Source organism: Marmota marmota, unplaced genomic scaffold (genome assembly GCF_001458135.2).
Source record: "Marmota marmota marmota unplaced genomic scaffold, marMar, whole genome shotgun sequence".
NCBI classification, from domain to species: Eukaryota; Metazoa; Chordata; class Mammalia; order Rodentia; family Sciuridae; genus Marmota; species Marmota marmota.
The window spans coordinates 5,764,324-5,781,423 of NW_026000211.1; the positions used below are offsets into that span (position 1 = coordinate 5,764,324).

A 17,100-nucleotide genomic window follows, 5' to 3' on the forward strand; every position below is an offset into this window, starting at 1 on the left:
CAACAAGATAACGCCTAACAAAACTGAAACAGAGTGAAACAAAATTGGAACAACACAAAATCATTATAATAGCCTCCTGAAATGTCCATCCGTCCTTTCTCCCTATCTGTTCCTCAGATGTGAGCGGTTTTTCTTCCATCTTACACATCTCCAGGGACAGGCAACTTAAAACAAAAGTGAAGCAAAACAAAAGAAGAATCTTAAAATGGCTACCCATCCTCTCGCCCTGCCCTCAGGGACGAGCAGTTTACCTTATCACTTACCCTCAGCCGTTCCCGTGTGGCCCACCAAATGCCGCAGTCTGGCTGGGCACAATTCAAGAGCCACTTGTCAAAAGAAACAAACTTTATTTTTAGAACCACACATACCAAACCACACAGCTCCTCAGGAAAACCTTCAAAGCCCAACTGCCACCACTGGCTTCCCACAAGCCTCTCAACCTCCCCCACTCCTCCTGCTAAGTTTGCTGGCAGCTGGAAGTTTTCTGGGGCCCCTTCTGGCTGTGGCTCTCAACAGTCTAAAAAGCATTTGTGCCCAATAGGTTAACTTAATCCAAAAGATCCTCCAATAAAAACTTGTAAGTTCTGGTTCCACTATGATCTGAATCAGGATCAAAATAAGAATCTGAATTTAATGTATTATCACTTTTCTAAAGAGTTAATCAATTAGGGTCTGCACTGGATTAAAATGTTGTTGTATAAAGTAAAATGCCTCAAGTCTTGACTGCTGCAATTCATATGACAAAGTAAATCAATACAAGTTCTGGTTAAAGAGTCCAAAATGAGAAAGAATATCTAGAACACCAGACACAAAAACTCCCCGTTCAATTGTACTGATCTTGGATTAATAATAGCATAGGGCTTCTGAAGAATCATTTATCATATACTATCATCTTACCATATGAACGCCAACGTTTCCTGGATTCTGAGCCTCATTTATAATGATTCTGAGAATATTGCGTATTGCAAAACTGTTCAACTCTCTCTTTCACATAGAAATACCACAAGACAGAAACTTCCTCGTTTTCATAGTTTAAACATTATAATTCAGGAAATTATAAATGTTATAGAACTTCAGAGTTACTTGAAATGAGTAATCTATTTAAGCCCTCTCACTTTTTACATGAGAAAATTGAAGGTTCCAAATGTAAATTATGGGTCCAAAGTCACACACTTAAAGAGGAAATTTAAATTAGAACATAGATATGTGATTTCTCCCTCATATTACAGTCTAATTCAACCTATAAGCATAGAATTTTGGAGCAGAAAGATCATCTAACTCAATTCCTTTATTTTATAGATGAGAAAATTGGGCTTCAATAATGAATTGGGTGGTTTATCAGCAAAGAAATTTATTGCTCAAAGATCTAAATGACAGGAATCCAAGATCAAGGGAAATGCAATTTCTGGGGAGGCCCTCTTTTTTTGGTTCATAGATAGTACCTTATCATTGCATCCTTGCATAGAAAAAGGGGCCAGCTAGTTCTCTTGGGTCTCTTTTTTAAGGATACAAATCCCAATCAGGAGGGTTCTGACCCCATGACCTAACTGATTTTCAAAACTCCACCTCCAGCACTATCACCTTAGGGTTTAGAATTTTAGAGTGTAAATTTGGGGATTGGGCACATGCACAAACACTTCACTCAAGCTATAGTAGAAAATGTAAACAAAGTGAGAAACTATATTCCATAAGAGATGCTATTTAAAAAAAAAACTTTGAGTTTCTTTAACTATGAGAATAATAATATCAAAGTGCCTTTTATTTGGTATTATTTTTTCCCACCAAGTTATGGGCAAGATAACTAAGCATGTGCACAATTTTCTTGTTTCCCAATTTTTACAGCTTATTTTACTTTACAATGTAAATTATTCAATTCTAAAGCATTTTATTTTCTTACAAAAATGATAAAGATCTCTTTCAGGATTTAAAAAATATATATAAAGACATATAGTAAATAAAATATGTAAAAGAAAGTCCTCCTCTTTTAATTACTGTAGCTGTCCCCTAATGAATCATCTTTGCTTTTTTTATTGCCTCCACCACCAGCTCAGCCTCTACATCACAGCAATTCTGATCCAAAATTCAGACATTGCAGTAACTCCTTGATCTAAAATCCTTATGTGGCTCATTTCCTTATTCTCATTGCACTCAAGAAACATACAGACTTGCAGTAGCTGAGAAAGCCCTGCCATATTCCTTACCCTACTTAATTCTTCCGCTTCTTATCTCTCTGCTCACTCCATGCCTGGAAAACTTGCTTCCTGTCATTTCTCTGAAGCATGCTTCTTTTTTAACAGCAAGGATCCTGAGCATGTTGCATCCTCCACCCAAAACACTCAGAGGCAAGCTCTACCCTGTCCACCAAATGTCCTGCTGTAACCAGACTAGACATCACATAAGCCAGTGTCTGGATTTGAAGTTTCTTTTGCAGTCTATTGAAAGTCTCTATTGTTTTCCTCTACTTCATTGCTTTATTTTTTTCTTTTTTTTTTATTTGTTTTAATTAGTTACACATGACAGTACAATGATCTTGACATATCATACATTTGAATCAGATGGGGTATAATTTCTCATTTTCCTGAGTGTACAGGTTGCAGAATCACATTGGTCATGCAGTCACATATATACATACAGCAATAATAATGTCTAAAAGTCAGGAATTCTAATTTGGCAGTATTAAATGTGAGGTTTCCATTAGAAACCATGCGGAAAATACTACTGAGTTGCCAATTGGATACAAGACTGGATTTCAAGGGAAGAATTTAACTTAGAGACATATTTGAAAGTCCTCCACAAAGTTGATATGCACAGCTATGCATATAAAGAAAGGAAAAGACTCAAGAATGGGGAGTTGGAGTGTACCCACTGAGGAGACTGGGAGCAGGTGAGGGAGGAGAAAACAGTTTTTGAGACTAAGAAAGTGTGTCCCCACAGAGAAAGAAAATAAAAGAAAGGAATGTAAATTACTGCAGCTATTACAGAAAATGGTGGCGTGCAGGGAGGCAAATTAAGGAAGAGTATTATGGAGTAGAGAATAACTTCAGATAAATAAGAGGGAAATGGGAATTCTATTAGATTTCATAATATGAATGCACTAATATCATTGGTAAGAGCATTTTTTGGGGGAGTACTGGGGATTAAACCCAGGGGTGCTAACCCACAGAGCCATGTCCCTAGCCGTTTTTGCATTTTGTTTAGAGACAGGGTCTCATTGAAATACCTAGGGTCTCTCTAAGCTGCTGAGGCTGGCTTTGAACTCATAAACCTCCTGCCTCAGCCTCCTAAGCCTTAAGAACATTTTTGATTGAGTGATGGGAACAAAAGCCTAGCTGGAATGAATTAAGAGGAATGAAAATAGAAGAGGAGAGGAGAGGAGACTAAATAATATAAGACAAGATGAGAGGACAGAAGACAGTAGTACAGTTTAACTAATTGCCTGACTAAACCCTAAGCAAAAACTTTGATTATTTGAAGTAAGAGATGTTCACTGGAAAGTATTTTTTTTGTAATTACATGATAATATTTGCACAGGATTAATTGCTCCATAGATAATTATGTGCCTTAGAGTTATTCTAATAATACTATAGTGTGTAAAAAAAATCTATACAATATTGACATTTACAGACTGCTTCACAGTTAAATGTTTTGCTCTAGGTATTTAATAATTTTAATGTTCTGGCAACTGAAGATTACATGAACATTATTTTACTTGATTTAATACTGTCTTAAAGAATATTAAAAAAACAAATTATCTTCTAACAAATTGCAATAATGTCATACTATCTTATAATTAATAATTATTCAAAATGTTGGGGGAAATACAGGCGAGGATAGAGACTAACAGAAGAAGATTAAATACACCAAAGTTAGGATTCATATCCAGAATATGTGGGAACACAATAGATTCGATAATAGAACAAAACAAATAATCCAATTAAAATGCATAATAGATATAAATAGATATTTCATTTTAAAAAAACTTACAAATGATTAACAGCTATATTTTTAAATGCTCAAAATGACTAATTATCAACAAATCAAAATCACAATGGCAAACATCACCTCAACTCTAGAAAGAAGGGTTAATAACAATAATGAGTCTTGGCAAGGCTGTGGAGCAAAGAGGATCCTTGCACATTTCTGTAAGAATGCAAATTAGTGTAGCTATTACAGAAAATGGTATTGAGAGTCTTTAACATTGAAGATAGAACTATCATATATAATCCATCAATTCCACACTACTGAATATATATCCAAAGGAAATGAAATCAGTGTGTTGAAGAGATACCTACACTCCCATGTTTATTGTAGCACTATTCACAATAGCCAATAAATGAAAACTATAGAAGAATCTACCAACTGATAATAGGACAAATAAAATATGGTGCACATACACAGTGTAATACTACTCAGTCATAAAAAATAATGAAACTCTGTCATTCACAACAACATGAATGGAACTGGAAATCACTATGTTAAGTAAAATAATCCACTCACCGAAAGACAAGTGCTACATGATCTCACACACATGTGAAATCTAAAAAGTTCATCTGATCGAAGTTAAAAGTAGAATGGTGGTCACCAGAATCTAAACAGAGTAGAGAGGGAGGAAAAGATGGGAGGTAGGTCAAAGGGTAGTAAGTTATAGTTAGGAGTAAGAAGTTCTGATGTACTATTGCACAGTAGGATGACTATAGATGATGATACCATGTTACACATTTCAAAAAGCTATATAAAAAAGGATTTTAAATTATGTCACCATAAAGAAATGATATTTGAGATGACAGATAAAGTTTAACCTGATTTAAATATTGCATAGTGTATACCTGTATCAAACATCATATGGCACCCCTATATATGTACAAAATGTCTAATTTTTACATTTTTATATGTCAGTTAAAAACAAATTTAAAATAAAAAGTGATTAAAAATCAAGAAAAATGTATACAAATTGAAGAAAACAGTAAACTATAGGATGAAATCAAACCAGTTACTAGGAACAGGGTATGGTAAAATCAGAGCAACTAATGCAATGGATCAAATCAAAGCAAGTAATGTGACACTGGGAATAAAGTCAATGTATATAATAATCAAGAGGACATAGAAAATGAAGCAGCAGTTGGCTTGTACAGAAAGGCTTATCTCTGAAAGGCTGTCCATCTTGGCATTATATATCCAGACTGTGGAAAGGGAGCAACTCACACACTGGATATTCATATATATATATGAATATATATGTATATATGTATATATATTTAGNATATATATATATATATATATATATTTATATGGCAAAATATCTTCTCAGATATTTTGGTCACAGTGATGAGGAGCTGACCAACACACTGTCCTAGTGTTGCATTTTCCTTCAGATTCATGGCCCTCTTTGAGTTAAAATTATTTCTTTAAATAATTTGAGAATAAAATGACAAAAAGGTGCTAATGTGCATTTGAAAAATGAAATGAAATGAAAATTTCATATAGTTCCCTTTCTTAGAGAACTTAGATGCAGACAGATGCTTTCATTTTAAATTTGTAACATGTACCAATCATTATTTCACTGAATTTGACTGATATGTTCTTGTTAAATCAAAAATAAACCTAAGCATATCATTTGTGACTCCACATTCTCTGAAGAGGACCTAGGGAACTATGATACACTGTCCTGTGGACTTAGAACATATTTCATACTTAATTCTGTGCGCTGTCTAGACTTTTGGCCATGAAGTTAACCCACAAATTATCTTCCATTTACATATCAATGTGCACATGCTCATATTTACTCTTTATTTCATATTCACAAATGCTTATGGAAAAGAATTTTTTAATTAAAACTATTTGTCCTTTCTGTTAAACATGCATCCATAAATTAAAAAAAAAAAAAACTCTTTGTGCTGTTGACTCAAGTAAGGGAAAAGCTAAATAAGAAATTCATGATGCTTGGGCAGAAAATATTCTTTGGTTAAAACAAAACAATGAAATTTTAAATTCTACAGTGGCTTCAAATAATTAATTTTGTTAATCTTAAAATAAGTAATCATTTTCGTTAATCTGTACAGAGGCAAGCAAACAAGAATGTTTGTAAAACATAAGTAAATGATTCCATCAATATCTTTTGGGGAAAATTGCATGCTGCGTGGTATCTGAAGGGTATGTCTCAGGAAACTTTCAAAGATCTATTGTACGATTAAATCCAATCAATATTAACCACTGAGTTTAAAGAATGTGCCTATATACACATTCAAACTTATTTGAAAGTCCCTGGTTTCTGAATGATGGGCTGTGCATGCTGATGAGGACTGGGTAGAATTGTTTCTGAGAATCTTGCATTCTGATTAGAGAGAGCTCTCCTGTCCAACATTTGAGAACAAAATTCAGGTATATGATTTGCTGACTACTTTGAAAATTGCATTTTGATGGCACAACTGTGACATTCAATTTCATTTCTTTTCTAGAATGCTTCCACAATAAAGATATCCTGGTGTTTCATTAACTCTCATAGGTGTCATTTCCGTCTACATTCTGCTTCTATGATTTGAGCTATTGAAGTAGTGCTTACCCCACTTCTTCCACATGGTTTCCTATCTAATGTGAATGATAACTGAAGTTACTGTGTCTACAATATATCATTGACATTTTCCCCCAAAGGATTATCTTTGAGTTTTTCAAAATGTTGTTTTCTAAATCTATATCTGATACTACTTAGGTAACAACTTAAATCATAGTATATCTAAAGAATGTTTCTCTTTTTATATCTGCAATATTGTTTCTTTCATTTTAAGGTAATATAGTGTTTTGTATTTTTTTATTTAAGAAAACAATAAAAAAATCATTAAAGACTTTAAACTGTCATGCACTGTGCATTTTAATTACTTCTGGGTTAGAAAGAGCATGTTTAATATTTTTGTCTGCTTATGTGAAGAAAGCAAAGGGAAGTCACATTTATGGAATATCTATTCTATGGTCCTTAACCCTCTCAATAAAGTTGTAAGATTGCACTCATCCTCAATAGTTACTATATGGAAAATTTTGAATTCTAAAAGGAATTTGAATTCATGACTCTGGTCTTAAAAGCTGTTGTTTTTCCTTAATATAATATGACTTTGCATATAGCCATTTCGCATTTGTTCTGAGAAAATTCAGATAATACATATGTAAACGCAATCATTTAAATACAGTGTTACTAATTATTTAGACCTGAAATTATGGTCATATAATTTTATATAATTTTCATAGAATCAAGAATGAAGAGTTAAGAAATGCTACTTTGAACCTCTTTAACCAGAATACAATACTTGTTAAGAAAATATATATTAAGCCTCTTTTCACAAGTGAAAACATTTACAGCTTGGTGGAATGGTTTAATCCAGAACTAGTCTTTCATAAGAAATTCTTGAGTGACACTACTAATATTAATATTATTAGCATACTAATATCAAATAATGATATTATATTATTTTAATGTAGTTATGTTAATGACATTTATAACTCCAATATATTCATATGACAATACTAATATTCCTCCTGTAATAAGTTAATTGAGTTAAGCACAAAGAGAAGATCAAAAGAACTTGAACTTTAGCTACAGTGGTAAAATGAGAAATTTTAGCTGTGTCCACAATTTGTTGGGGAACTTAATGACTTTCAATGTGAAACTACTCACAGTTTTCAATTTATAGTTTATAAAGGAAGATTTATTATAAAGTTACGAGAAGTTTCACTTAGATAGATGCATTTCAAATCCCTGGAAGGGTCCTAGCAATGTTTTCACATGGTTATGCATTTTTATGCTTTTTCTAAAATAAGGTATGTTAAATTCAACAAATGCTACTATCTCCTTTTTATCCAATCTTCATATCCTCTACCACCCCCACAAAATATGTACACTCACAACACAATGTAGCAACTGCAGACATGTTTGGTATAGAATTAAGGCAAAGCTGTTGGTGATCTATTTAGTTTGGATGGGTGGATGAGGCTAGCACCAGAATACTGAACTCTAGAACAGAGGAAAACCACCTTCTTCCTATTCAATTTTAGCTTTCACACATTATTGATAGCTTAACCAAAATCACACTGGTAGATCAAGAAGTTAAGTTTTCTAATCAGTTCTGCTTCATTAGAGCTTTATATTCTCTATATTTTATGGAAAGGAAAAGGAAAAGCTTTTCTCTTAGGGGGGGCGATGAGATAAGCAGTTTCCATTTTTATTTTGAAATAGGAGGCCTGAATGTGCAAAGATTTAGATCAGTGGTAGCTTCTCAAGAAGTGAAAAAAAGGTCTAAGTAAAAATAGAAATATGGATTCAGCTGAAACCTCATCAGAATGATATATTGTTAGTAGTGAAGAAATGATAGTTTACAAAAAAGGTATTGACTATCTTGTGAAATAAATGAACTTGAATTGCCATTTAGTTATTACCAAAGTGATAATTTCTTTGATATTAGTTTAACTTTCTATTGATACCTTAATGTTTTTCTAGGATATTTCAACATACCCAAACATATTTTCATTGTCTACCTAAAAACAGTGATATTAGCAACAATTATTCTCTTCAAAAATGAAGAAAATAGGGCTGGGGGTGTGGCTCAGTGGTAGAGCACTTGCCTCACACTTGTGAAGCACTGGGTTTGATCCTCAGTACCCCATAAAAATAAATAAACAGTATAAAGGTATTTAAAAAATGAAATGTATTTTTAAAAAGTCACATCTTTTTACCTTAATGATTGCATTTAGCAATTCACTTTTCAAAATGGAATATTATTGGGGAGTTTACTTATGTTTAGCACAATGCAATACTTATCTTCTTTCAGTCTTATCTCAGAAATAAAAGCATTTTATTTTCTGAAGTCTGTATTATTCATGTGACAGTTCTCTATTCAAGATTATATCATTTTTCTGCATAAAAGTTTCCACTAAGTATGTTGATTTTAGAATTAAGGTTAGTCATCTCTCATTACATTAAAATTATTTTTAATAATTTCTAGATTAACATATTATCTCTTTAGATATAATGAATACATTAAGAGTTAGATCAATTTCTTCTGCTATTATGCTATAATGGCAAAATCATGGCTCTAAGACATTATTTTCCAGTCAGATTTACTATGTCCATAATTATAAATACTAAATGCTTTGTATATTTGCACAAACATTACAATAAATGATAATGAACTATTTTAGTACCATAATTTTTAAATGTTATGTATTATTTTATTATAAAAACAATGTGGAAGTTCTTACATAGTGACAGGTTTCCTACTGCCATTTAGGGCTATGTAATTAATATATGTGATTTCAGATAAATAGAACAAATGCACATCAAAGGAACTCTAAAGTTCCATTTGACTAAAGAGAAAATGAAAAAAAGGGGAAAAGAAACTTGAAACATTGCCTGGAGATATCTTTGTTGCCTACAATTCCAAGAGTCTTCTGAATAGATTACTTCCAAGATACCTGAGAACTTCTTAATTAAAATTCTATTGATGTATTGTATCTGCAGAGATAATTAAATGCAACACTAGTTTTTGCATAAAAAAACATATTTGTCTTGCCAAGAAAGTAATTGAGAAATAGAGTTGAGTGATTCAATCTTGATGCAGAAACTTTTGTCAAAAGAGTTTTCATCAGCTGAGGAACTCTGAAGATTACCTGCCTAATACGAGGTGGCCTACCTTCTTTTCATGTTTTAATTGAATATGAAAAAAAAAGATGACATAGTAAAACAAATGTATATTCCTCCCTGTCAGTTCAGTATTCAAAAAGGGATGGGCTAAAATGGATTCTGAAGTCATTTGAGAGTTGTTTTAGTTACTTGGTACAATATGTCTATTTTATATTAAACCTGCCTTAAACATTACTACATTTTACTTTTCCATTTTTAAATACAAATTTCTCTCACATGCTGTATCCTAATGATAATTATTGCTCTGAATGACTGAGATCCGCTGAAAAAGTCTACTGTTCCTTCATGATCTTTGAGCTATGGTGATATGATTGTAGTTAGCAGCACAGTACAGAATAACCAAGCTATGGAACCAACCTAGGTACTCTTCAACAGATGAATGACAAAACAAAATGTGGTATATATACACAACATAGCATTAGTCATAAAGAAGAATGAAATTTTGGCCTTTGCCAGTAAATGGGTAGAACTGCAGACTATGGTGCTAAGTGAAATAAGCCAGTCTAAAAGGTCAAAAGTTGATTATTTTCTCTGATACATGGAAGCTAATCCAAAAACAGGGAGTGAATGAAGGGAGAGGGAATTTCATCAAAACAGAGAAAAGATCAGTAGATGAAGGGAATTGTCAGGGGGAAGAAGCAGGGACAGAAAAAGGGAAGAAAGAGCAACGAATGAATGAATCTGACTGAACTTTGGATGCACATACATGAGTATAGCATGAAAAACCAGCCTCTATCTCAGAACAAAGCCTGTCCAAGGAAGGGACATGGCCTTTGTCCTTGGAAAAACCCACAGAGCATTCCTAAGCACATTCCCACCCTGCTAAGTTGTTTATCTACAAATAACAGGAGAGATCTGCTGCGCCAGGTGTCCCTGACTCAGTTAGGCTAGGTGGGGATCCATAGCAACCCCCTAGCAGCCACCAATCAGCATGAGACAGGGAAATACCTGGGATGCCAGATGACCCTCCCAGTAGTTTATGGTGGTTGATAACATGTTGGGAAACCATGTAGTTCAGCACGTACACCCCTCTTGGCTTAAACCAATCAGTTCAAATGAATACCCCTTTTGTACTGACCAATCACCCCTACCCAACTTGTTCCCGCCAGTGAATGTGCTAATCATGTTTTAGAGTTGTTATTTGATTTTCCCCAAGGTGTGTGATGATTTGCTAAGAGATGCTATGATGTATGTGAAGTCCCTGCCTTCTCCAAAGAATGTATAAAACTGCTGCAAACCTGGGCTGGGGCCTCTCAGCATCACCAGTTGTTGTGTGTGCATGCAGAGGACCCAGCTAGCTCGCAATAAATACCTCTTTGCTGCTTACATCGATCTTGGGTCTCTCGTGGTCTTTGGGGGTCCCGAATTCGAGCATAACAAGCACAGTTAAAGTATCCACAAGATACTAATGTAGAAAAACAACCTATAAATAAATTGCAGAAAGATCAGTAGAGCAGAGTAAGGGAATCTGGGGGATGGAGGAGGGAGGAGAGTGGGGAGAAGTGCTGGAGAGTGCATCCTAATGTTATGTATAATTTTAAAAGAATTAATAAAGAAAGAAAAATTTAAGAAGATTTTGTGCAATAGGAAACAGAAAAAGGGAGTATTTAGGAGGCAACTGTATGTGGTACAGAGGATGACAATTTGAAAGGTAAAGCAACAGTGTGAAATGTGAAAGATGTAATGGCATAGAATGGCAATTTGGGAAACACTTGGAATAGTATTTGTTTAATTAAGTGACATGGAGCATGAACAATAAGAAGGAATTATGAATGATGCCCAAGTTTCTTTAATCTCAAAGATGCTTTAACATTTCACTCAGCTGTTACAGATAGTAAATAAATGTGAGGGATTTACTCATACAGAAAATAAAAGTCTCATGCAATAAAATTGTTTCAGAAATCAACATTAAACTAATATTTTCTTATCTTTTGAATTAGTGTGTTCCACTTTATTACCTAAAAGGAGCAAAGGAAATAAACACGTACCTTTTTTTGGATTAAAGCCAGAAGTTCTGTGTCAGATTTCTGTCACTACAACAAATATTTAAGATAAATCAAATTATAAAGAGAAAAGTTTTGTTTCATTCACACTTTTGGAGGTACCCATACATGATCAGGTGGCCCTGATGATAAGCACTGGTAGAGTAAAAACAATTACCTCATGGCTGGAAAGTGAACAAAAGAGATTCCCTGGGGCACATTTTCAATGACCTAAAGATTTCCCACAAGGCCTTTCCTTTTAAAGGTTTCAACACCTCCCATGGTGCAAAGTTAAGGATCACATGTTTAGCACTTGGGCTTTGGAGTACCCTTAAGTGCCAAACTATAGCTAGCTCCAAGATAAGTTCTGTGTTCAATTCCATTAACTTCTACTTGCTTAGTCATCTGCCATAACTATTCTTCCTCTGCTTGTCTTTGTCATGTTTCAATAATTCCTTGATTTTGTTTTTGTAATAAGTAAATGTTAAAATGATGCTACACATGAACTAATGCTAATATCCTTTGTTGACAATCTCCTTAGCATAGAAAAGACTAGTATTTTTAGGGTGTTGTATAGATAAAATTAATGTAAAGGAGTGTTTAAATTAAAGAAATAGGAATTATAAAATCAATCAAACAAGATAAGGAATTAAGACAAAGTTCTTAATTGTAAGGTCATTGATTAATTTGTAATTTTTATTCAGTCTAAGCTAAATCCTAAATTTATTTTTAAACAGACACTTGATGACTTATGGAAAATAAAAAATAAACACCACTAAGAAACACAAATAATTATAAAACTCAAGCTGATATAACTAACAGAGAACATGTGGTCATAAATTTAGTGAATCTTTTGAGGATTTAACTGATAGGAATGAGGATTTATTTATTAAATTGTTAAAATCATTACATGCTTCCACAAATTGAACAAACTGGTGATATATTTATAGCTTGGAATTCCTAATCTCTTATCATGACTATACAATATAAAAACCATTGAAAAATCAATAATTACATTATTGTGTTATAATACTAATCTTCTTCCCAGTTTGGTGCAAGTTGCAAGTACATATGCATGTGCAAACACATACCTTTTGTTCGTAGAATCTTCTAGCTTAATATTTATTGAGCTTCCAGAGGTACTACAATTTATTATAGTCAGTTGTATATTGGCATTTACAAGTAAACAAATAACTGTATTAGAATTAATTACACTATTACCTACTTAATTTCACTATTCAGTAGTAGATAAACAGCTCTGAGACTGTTTCTATGTGATGAAAGGCTGATTTCCAAAAACCTATATTCTATTATTTCTAGCAAAATTCACTTATATTAGCAGAAAAGTCACCCATAGCCACGTACACAAAACATAGGACTGCAAATGAATCCCCAGGAGAAAGAATTTTCCCTAATTATAATGCTGCTTCTATGCTAATATAGACAGTTATGGTTATTTTAAGGGTACACACTTTCTCTCCTCAAAGTTTCTGAGAAGTGAAGTAGAAATACAAAAAAACAAAGAACATTTCAGATAGGTTTGTCTGTACCCACATAAGGATCCCTGGTGGAATAGACGGAAAACACAGCATGGACCTTAACAAAACTGGAGTATCCCATTGCTTCATGCACCAACTCAGACATGGTGACAATGAAATGCTGAATTAAGTAAAGAAGTGAGTTGGACTGGCCTAATTGTTTACCCCATGGGGACTTGAATTGAAAGGTAAACTCAGTCCAGTTGGGCACAGCCAATCATTGAGAAAAAGATAAAAAGGGAGAAGCCATGACACTACAAAGGCCAGGGGCAGCAGACTCCGGATTTTCATGAGTCAAATAAGCTATTCACATTATTTCCCCCACTGAGTAACCGGAAAGTATTTTTTCTGTGACATGTGGGGAAGGGCAATCTTTATCCCTCAGTTCCTGTCCCACTTCTGCATTGGAAGTCAAACTGATCTAGGGAAGCTACTAATTATTTTGGCACCATTTTAAGATGACTTTGCTATGGAAAAGGATATACCTTAAACCTACAGAAACTTCAATGTAACATAACAGATTTTAATTCTAAGATCAATTCATGTCTCCAATTTCTTTGTCTTGCGTTATTGAGCCTCGCATCTGTGTTATTGAGTGATACAATAGTCAATTTACTTCTTACATTCAGTCCCCCCAAACCTCTCTCTTTCCCATGGTACAATGATATTTATCTGATATAAGAGAAATGTAATACTGAAAATAAAAAAATTACATTTACTCTCTCCCTCCCTCTCTTTGACTTTACCCAAACGAATTCCTATATATTTCTGTTCTGTATTCCAAGTTCAACCCTGAAACTGCATCTAAAAAATAGAATTCTGAGACATTGAATATGCCAATAAATAATTGGAAAATAAAGCAAAATTATCTCCCATCCCAATCACATTCATGAGATTTTACACATCAGTCCTACTAAGTCATAAACCAGATAACTAAGAGGTTATCATGTTAATTGTTCTATATGAAACCATTAAAATTCCAATCTTCACATTCTTCATTTATGTGAGGAAATACAAAAACTGCAAAGAAGTAGAAATAGTGAGAAGTAAAATATTCAATTGAATATCAAGATCATTCATAGGAAGCTGCATATGCAGGGGAGCAGAAGACACTGAAGGAATTTTTAGATGAAGACTATATAAGCTTCATTTATCTAATATACAGACAGCTCATCTTTCTCAAATCACTTTACAAATATCTTTCACAAAAGTGACTGGATGTTGCCTTTCTGAAATGAATTTACTACCACTTCTGTGATTATACAGTGATTTTTTTTAAAGTAAATTGCAGATCTTATTATGGCAATCCATTAGTAATGAAAGGATAGGAAGATCATTACCACCATGACTTTACCAAATGACAAAGCAGCAGGTAAGAATAATCTCTCTACCTAACATTTCCATGTTGCTGCTAATAGCATTGTCTAGCTTTTCAAGCTGTTTGACAAACAAACAATATAGCAATTTCTCAGTAAGGCAGCCAGGATAATATTTAGAACAAATGCATTATCTAACCCTCACAGCAATACACTCAGTAGAAAACTATTAGATTCTAACATTGTATATATCTGATTTTGATTCCAAGGTTGCAGCAAATTGTAAGAGCTCAATAAATGTTTCAGCCAATTATACCCTTGCAAATATATTTCAAATAATTGTTTCACATTTATATTTTTCTGTTTTAAATTATTTGCTAATATAAAGTGAGATTGCAGTAAAATATTTTCTTCGGACTAAACAAGTGTGATTTATGCAAAAGTTTTCCTACAAACTCACAATTCAAAATATTTGACTATGAAAAATGTAAACATCTTTTACTTTCATCAGAGGAATCAATGAACTATAACAGACTCTGTTGCATTGAGGAGTTCAAATTAACTGCTGGTTCTATTTGTACAAAGAGATGAGACTTATACAAGTAGTATGAAATAACATCAATTTTATTGACAGAAACATTCCAGCCACTCCAGCCTCTAAGTTTACTAGCACTCTTATTTAGTGCACACCAAAAGAAAGCTCTGAATCTTTATTTTGAAAATTTCATTACATAACCATAACCCACTTTTTATATTCTGTTTCTCAAGAAAATTCTACTTACCATATAAATCATCTGAAATCCTTCCTACCTCCAATTTAACTTGTAGATAATGAGGGAAGATATTCAGTGGCTTAATATGCTTGGTTGGTTCTGGACCACCTTTGTCAGGTGAGAGAATAACACCAAAAGAAACATCAAAATGCAAAACAACTACACACACTTTTCAAATAACTCAGAAAAACTAACTTCACTCCATTTTTTAAAAAATCCAATGAAACTTCAGCTAGTGACTTAATATCAAAATGGAGGAAGACATGATTCAAATTAGTTTCAAGAAGTTGAATTCTTATTCATTACTTATCCAAATTTTATATTCAAATAAACTTACATTCTAACTGACAATACCCTTCAAATTGAATACTTCCTCTGTAAAACCCAATCTTCAATTGTGCATGTTGAAATGATGTATTTAGAAACTATGGTTCCACCCTGTGCTCACTTCCATTGGTATTTGGCTTTGAAGTATTACCTATCTAGACGGCTCATATAGAGAGGGTTGACCTCAAATATTCTTTCTTTGTTTTCCATAGCTATTTGATATACAGGCCTGTAGGGATTTTATTTCTAAGAATGATCCCAGAGAAAAAAACATAGAGCATGAGCTTCACAGTCTATCTCTGCCAAGTCATGTACTTTGAGTGGAACAACCTATCAAGGTTCAAAATGTTTCTCCGTACCTAAGCTAACCTGTCTGTCTGTTGACATTCCATATCCTCCAAAATAAACTGGTTTGTCCTCAGCATGCTGATTTTTAAAAGTCCCTTCATCTGGGACAAAAACAGATACAGTTAGCCTAGCCTGGTTTAGTCCTTCATTCAGCAGTCTTAGAAATCACAAACAAAACCTGAGCCTGCTACTATCAGCCTCTGTTCAATTATCCAACAGCACCTCCCATCTCCATGAACCCAATTCCCAGTAATCCTTGCACAGAGCCATAATTTTGCCAGAGTACTCAGAACAAAGGCAGGCCGTTGAAAACTCATAAGGTGATGTAACAATGAAAAACCTGAAACAAAATTTGAAGATTTTGTGGTTTATGTCTTCAGGAAGAATTATTTGTGCACACTCAGATAAAGATAATTTCTTAGTAAAAACATTAGGATATCAAATTTTAGAGGAGAAGAAAAGTAATTTGTTTCTTCTTCATTTAATAAATAACAAAAAAATAAGGTTCAGAGAATTGAAATGTTATGTCCAAGGTCACCCAAAAGTTAAAGACATAAATGGTGCAAGTGGGACCATGGTAACTACTATTTGCAGTCTATTCAGTTCCCAAGGTGTGGACATTGGAGTCCTCACAGTTCATTGTAAGGAAGAAAAGCTTTTAGAAGCAGCAACTTGTACTTGAGGCACTACAGAAATTTCTCAAGCAAAAAAAAAAAAAAAAGGAAAATGCAAGAGAAATCCCTTTTCTAACTGATAGTTTTGAAGAATAAACAAAGTGGATAGCAGTCTAAGTAATAAGCCTTATTTTTTCTGTAGTCCACCAGCTTAATTTTCTGCTAAATTTTAACTCACGGATTATCAAGATCAAAACGACTAAGCAGTGAAGTTTTCTTTTTCTTTTCTATTAATTTGCTAATCTTGGATTTCCCCAATGGGCTTGGTTTGCAGCATATCATTTCTGCTGATTTTCTTCTATTATCTTTTATTTTTAGGAACACATAAAATATTGAAAAATTAAATTGTTCTTTCTACATCTTCTTGTCTAAAAAGAATGTCTTCTGACATACAAACACATAGCAAAATGAATACTTATAATGAAGATGTTTGTCTAATAGGAATAGTAAAATAAAA

General features: G+C 33.4%; 1 long non-coding RNA gene across 1 annotated transcript in view; it reads right to left on the reverse strand.

Annotated features, from left to right (window-relative positions):
- LOC125612861 overlaps positions 1–6,575 on the reverse strand; it is a 21,070-nt gene extending 14,495 nt beyond the window's left edge. Inside the window, exon 1 of the long non-coding RNA XR_007343335.1 lies at positions 6,565–6,575. This is a non-coding gene — a long non-coding RNA (uncharacterized LOC125612861). The remainder of the gene's footprint in view (positions 1–6,564) is intronic.
- Positions 6,576–17,100: the final 10,525 nt, after the last annotated feature.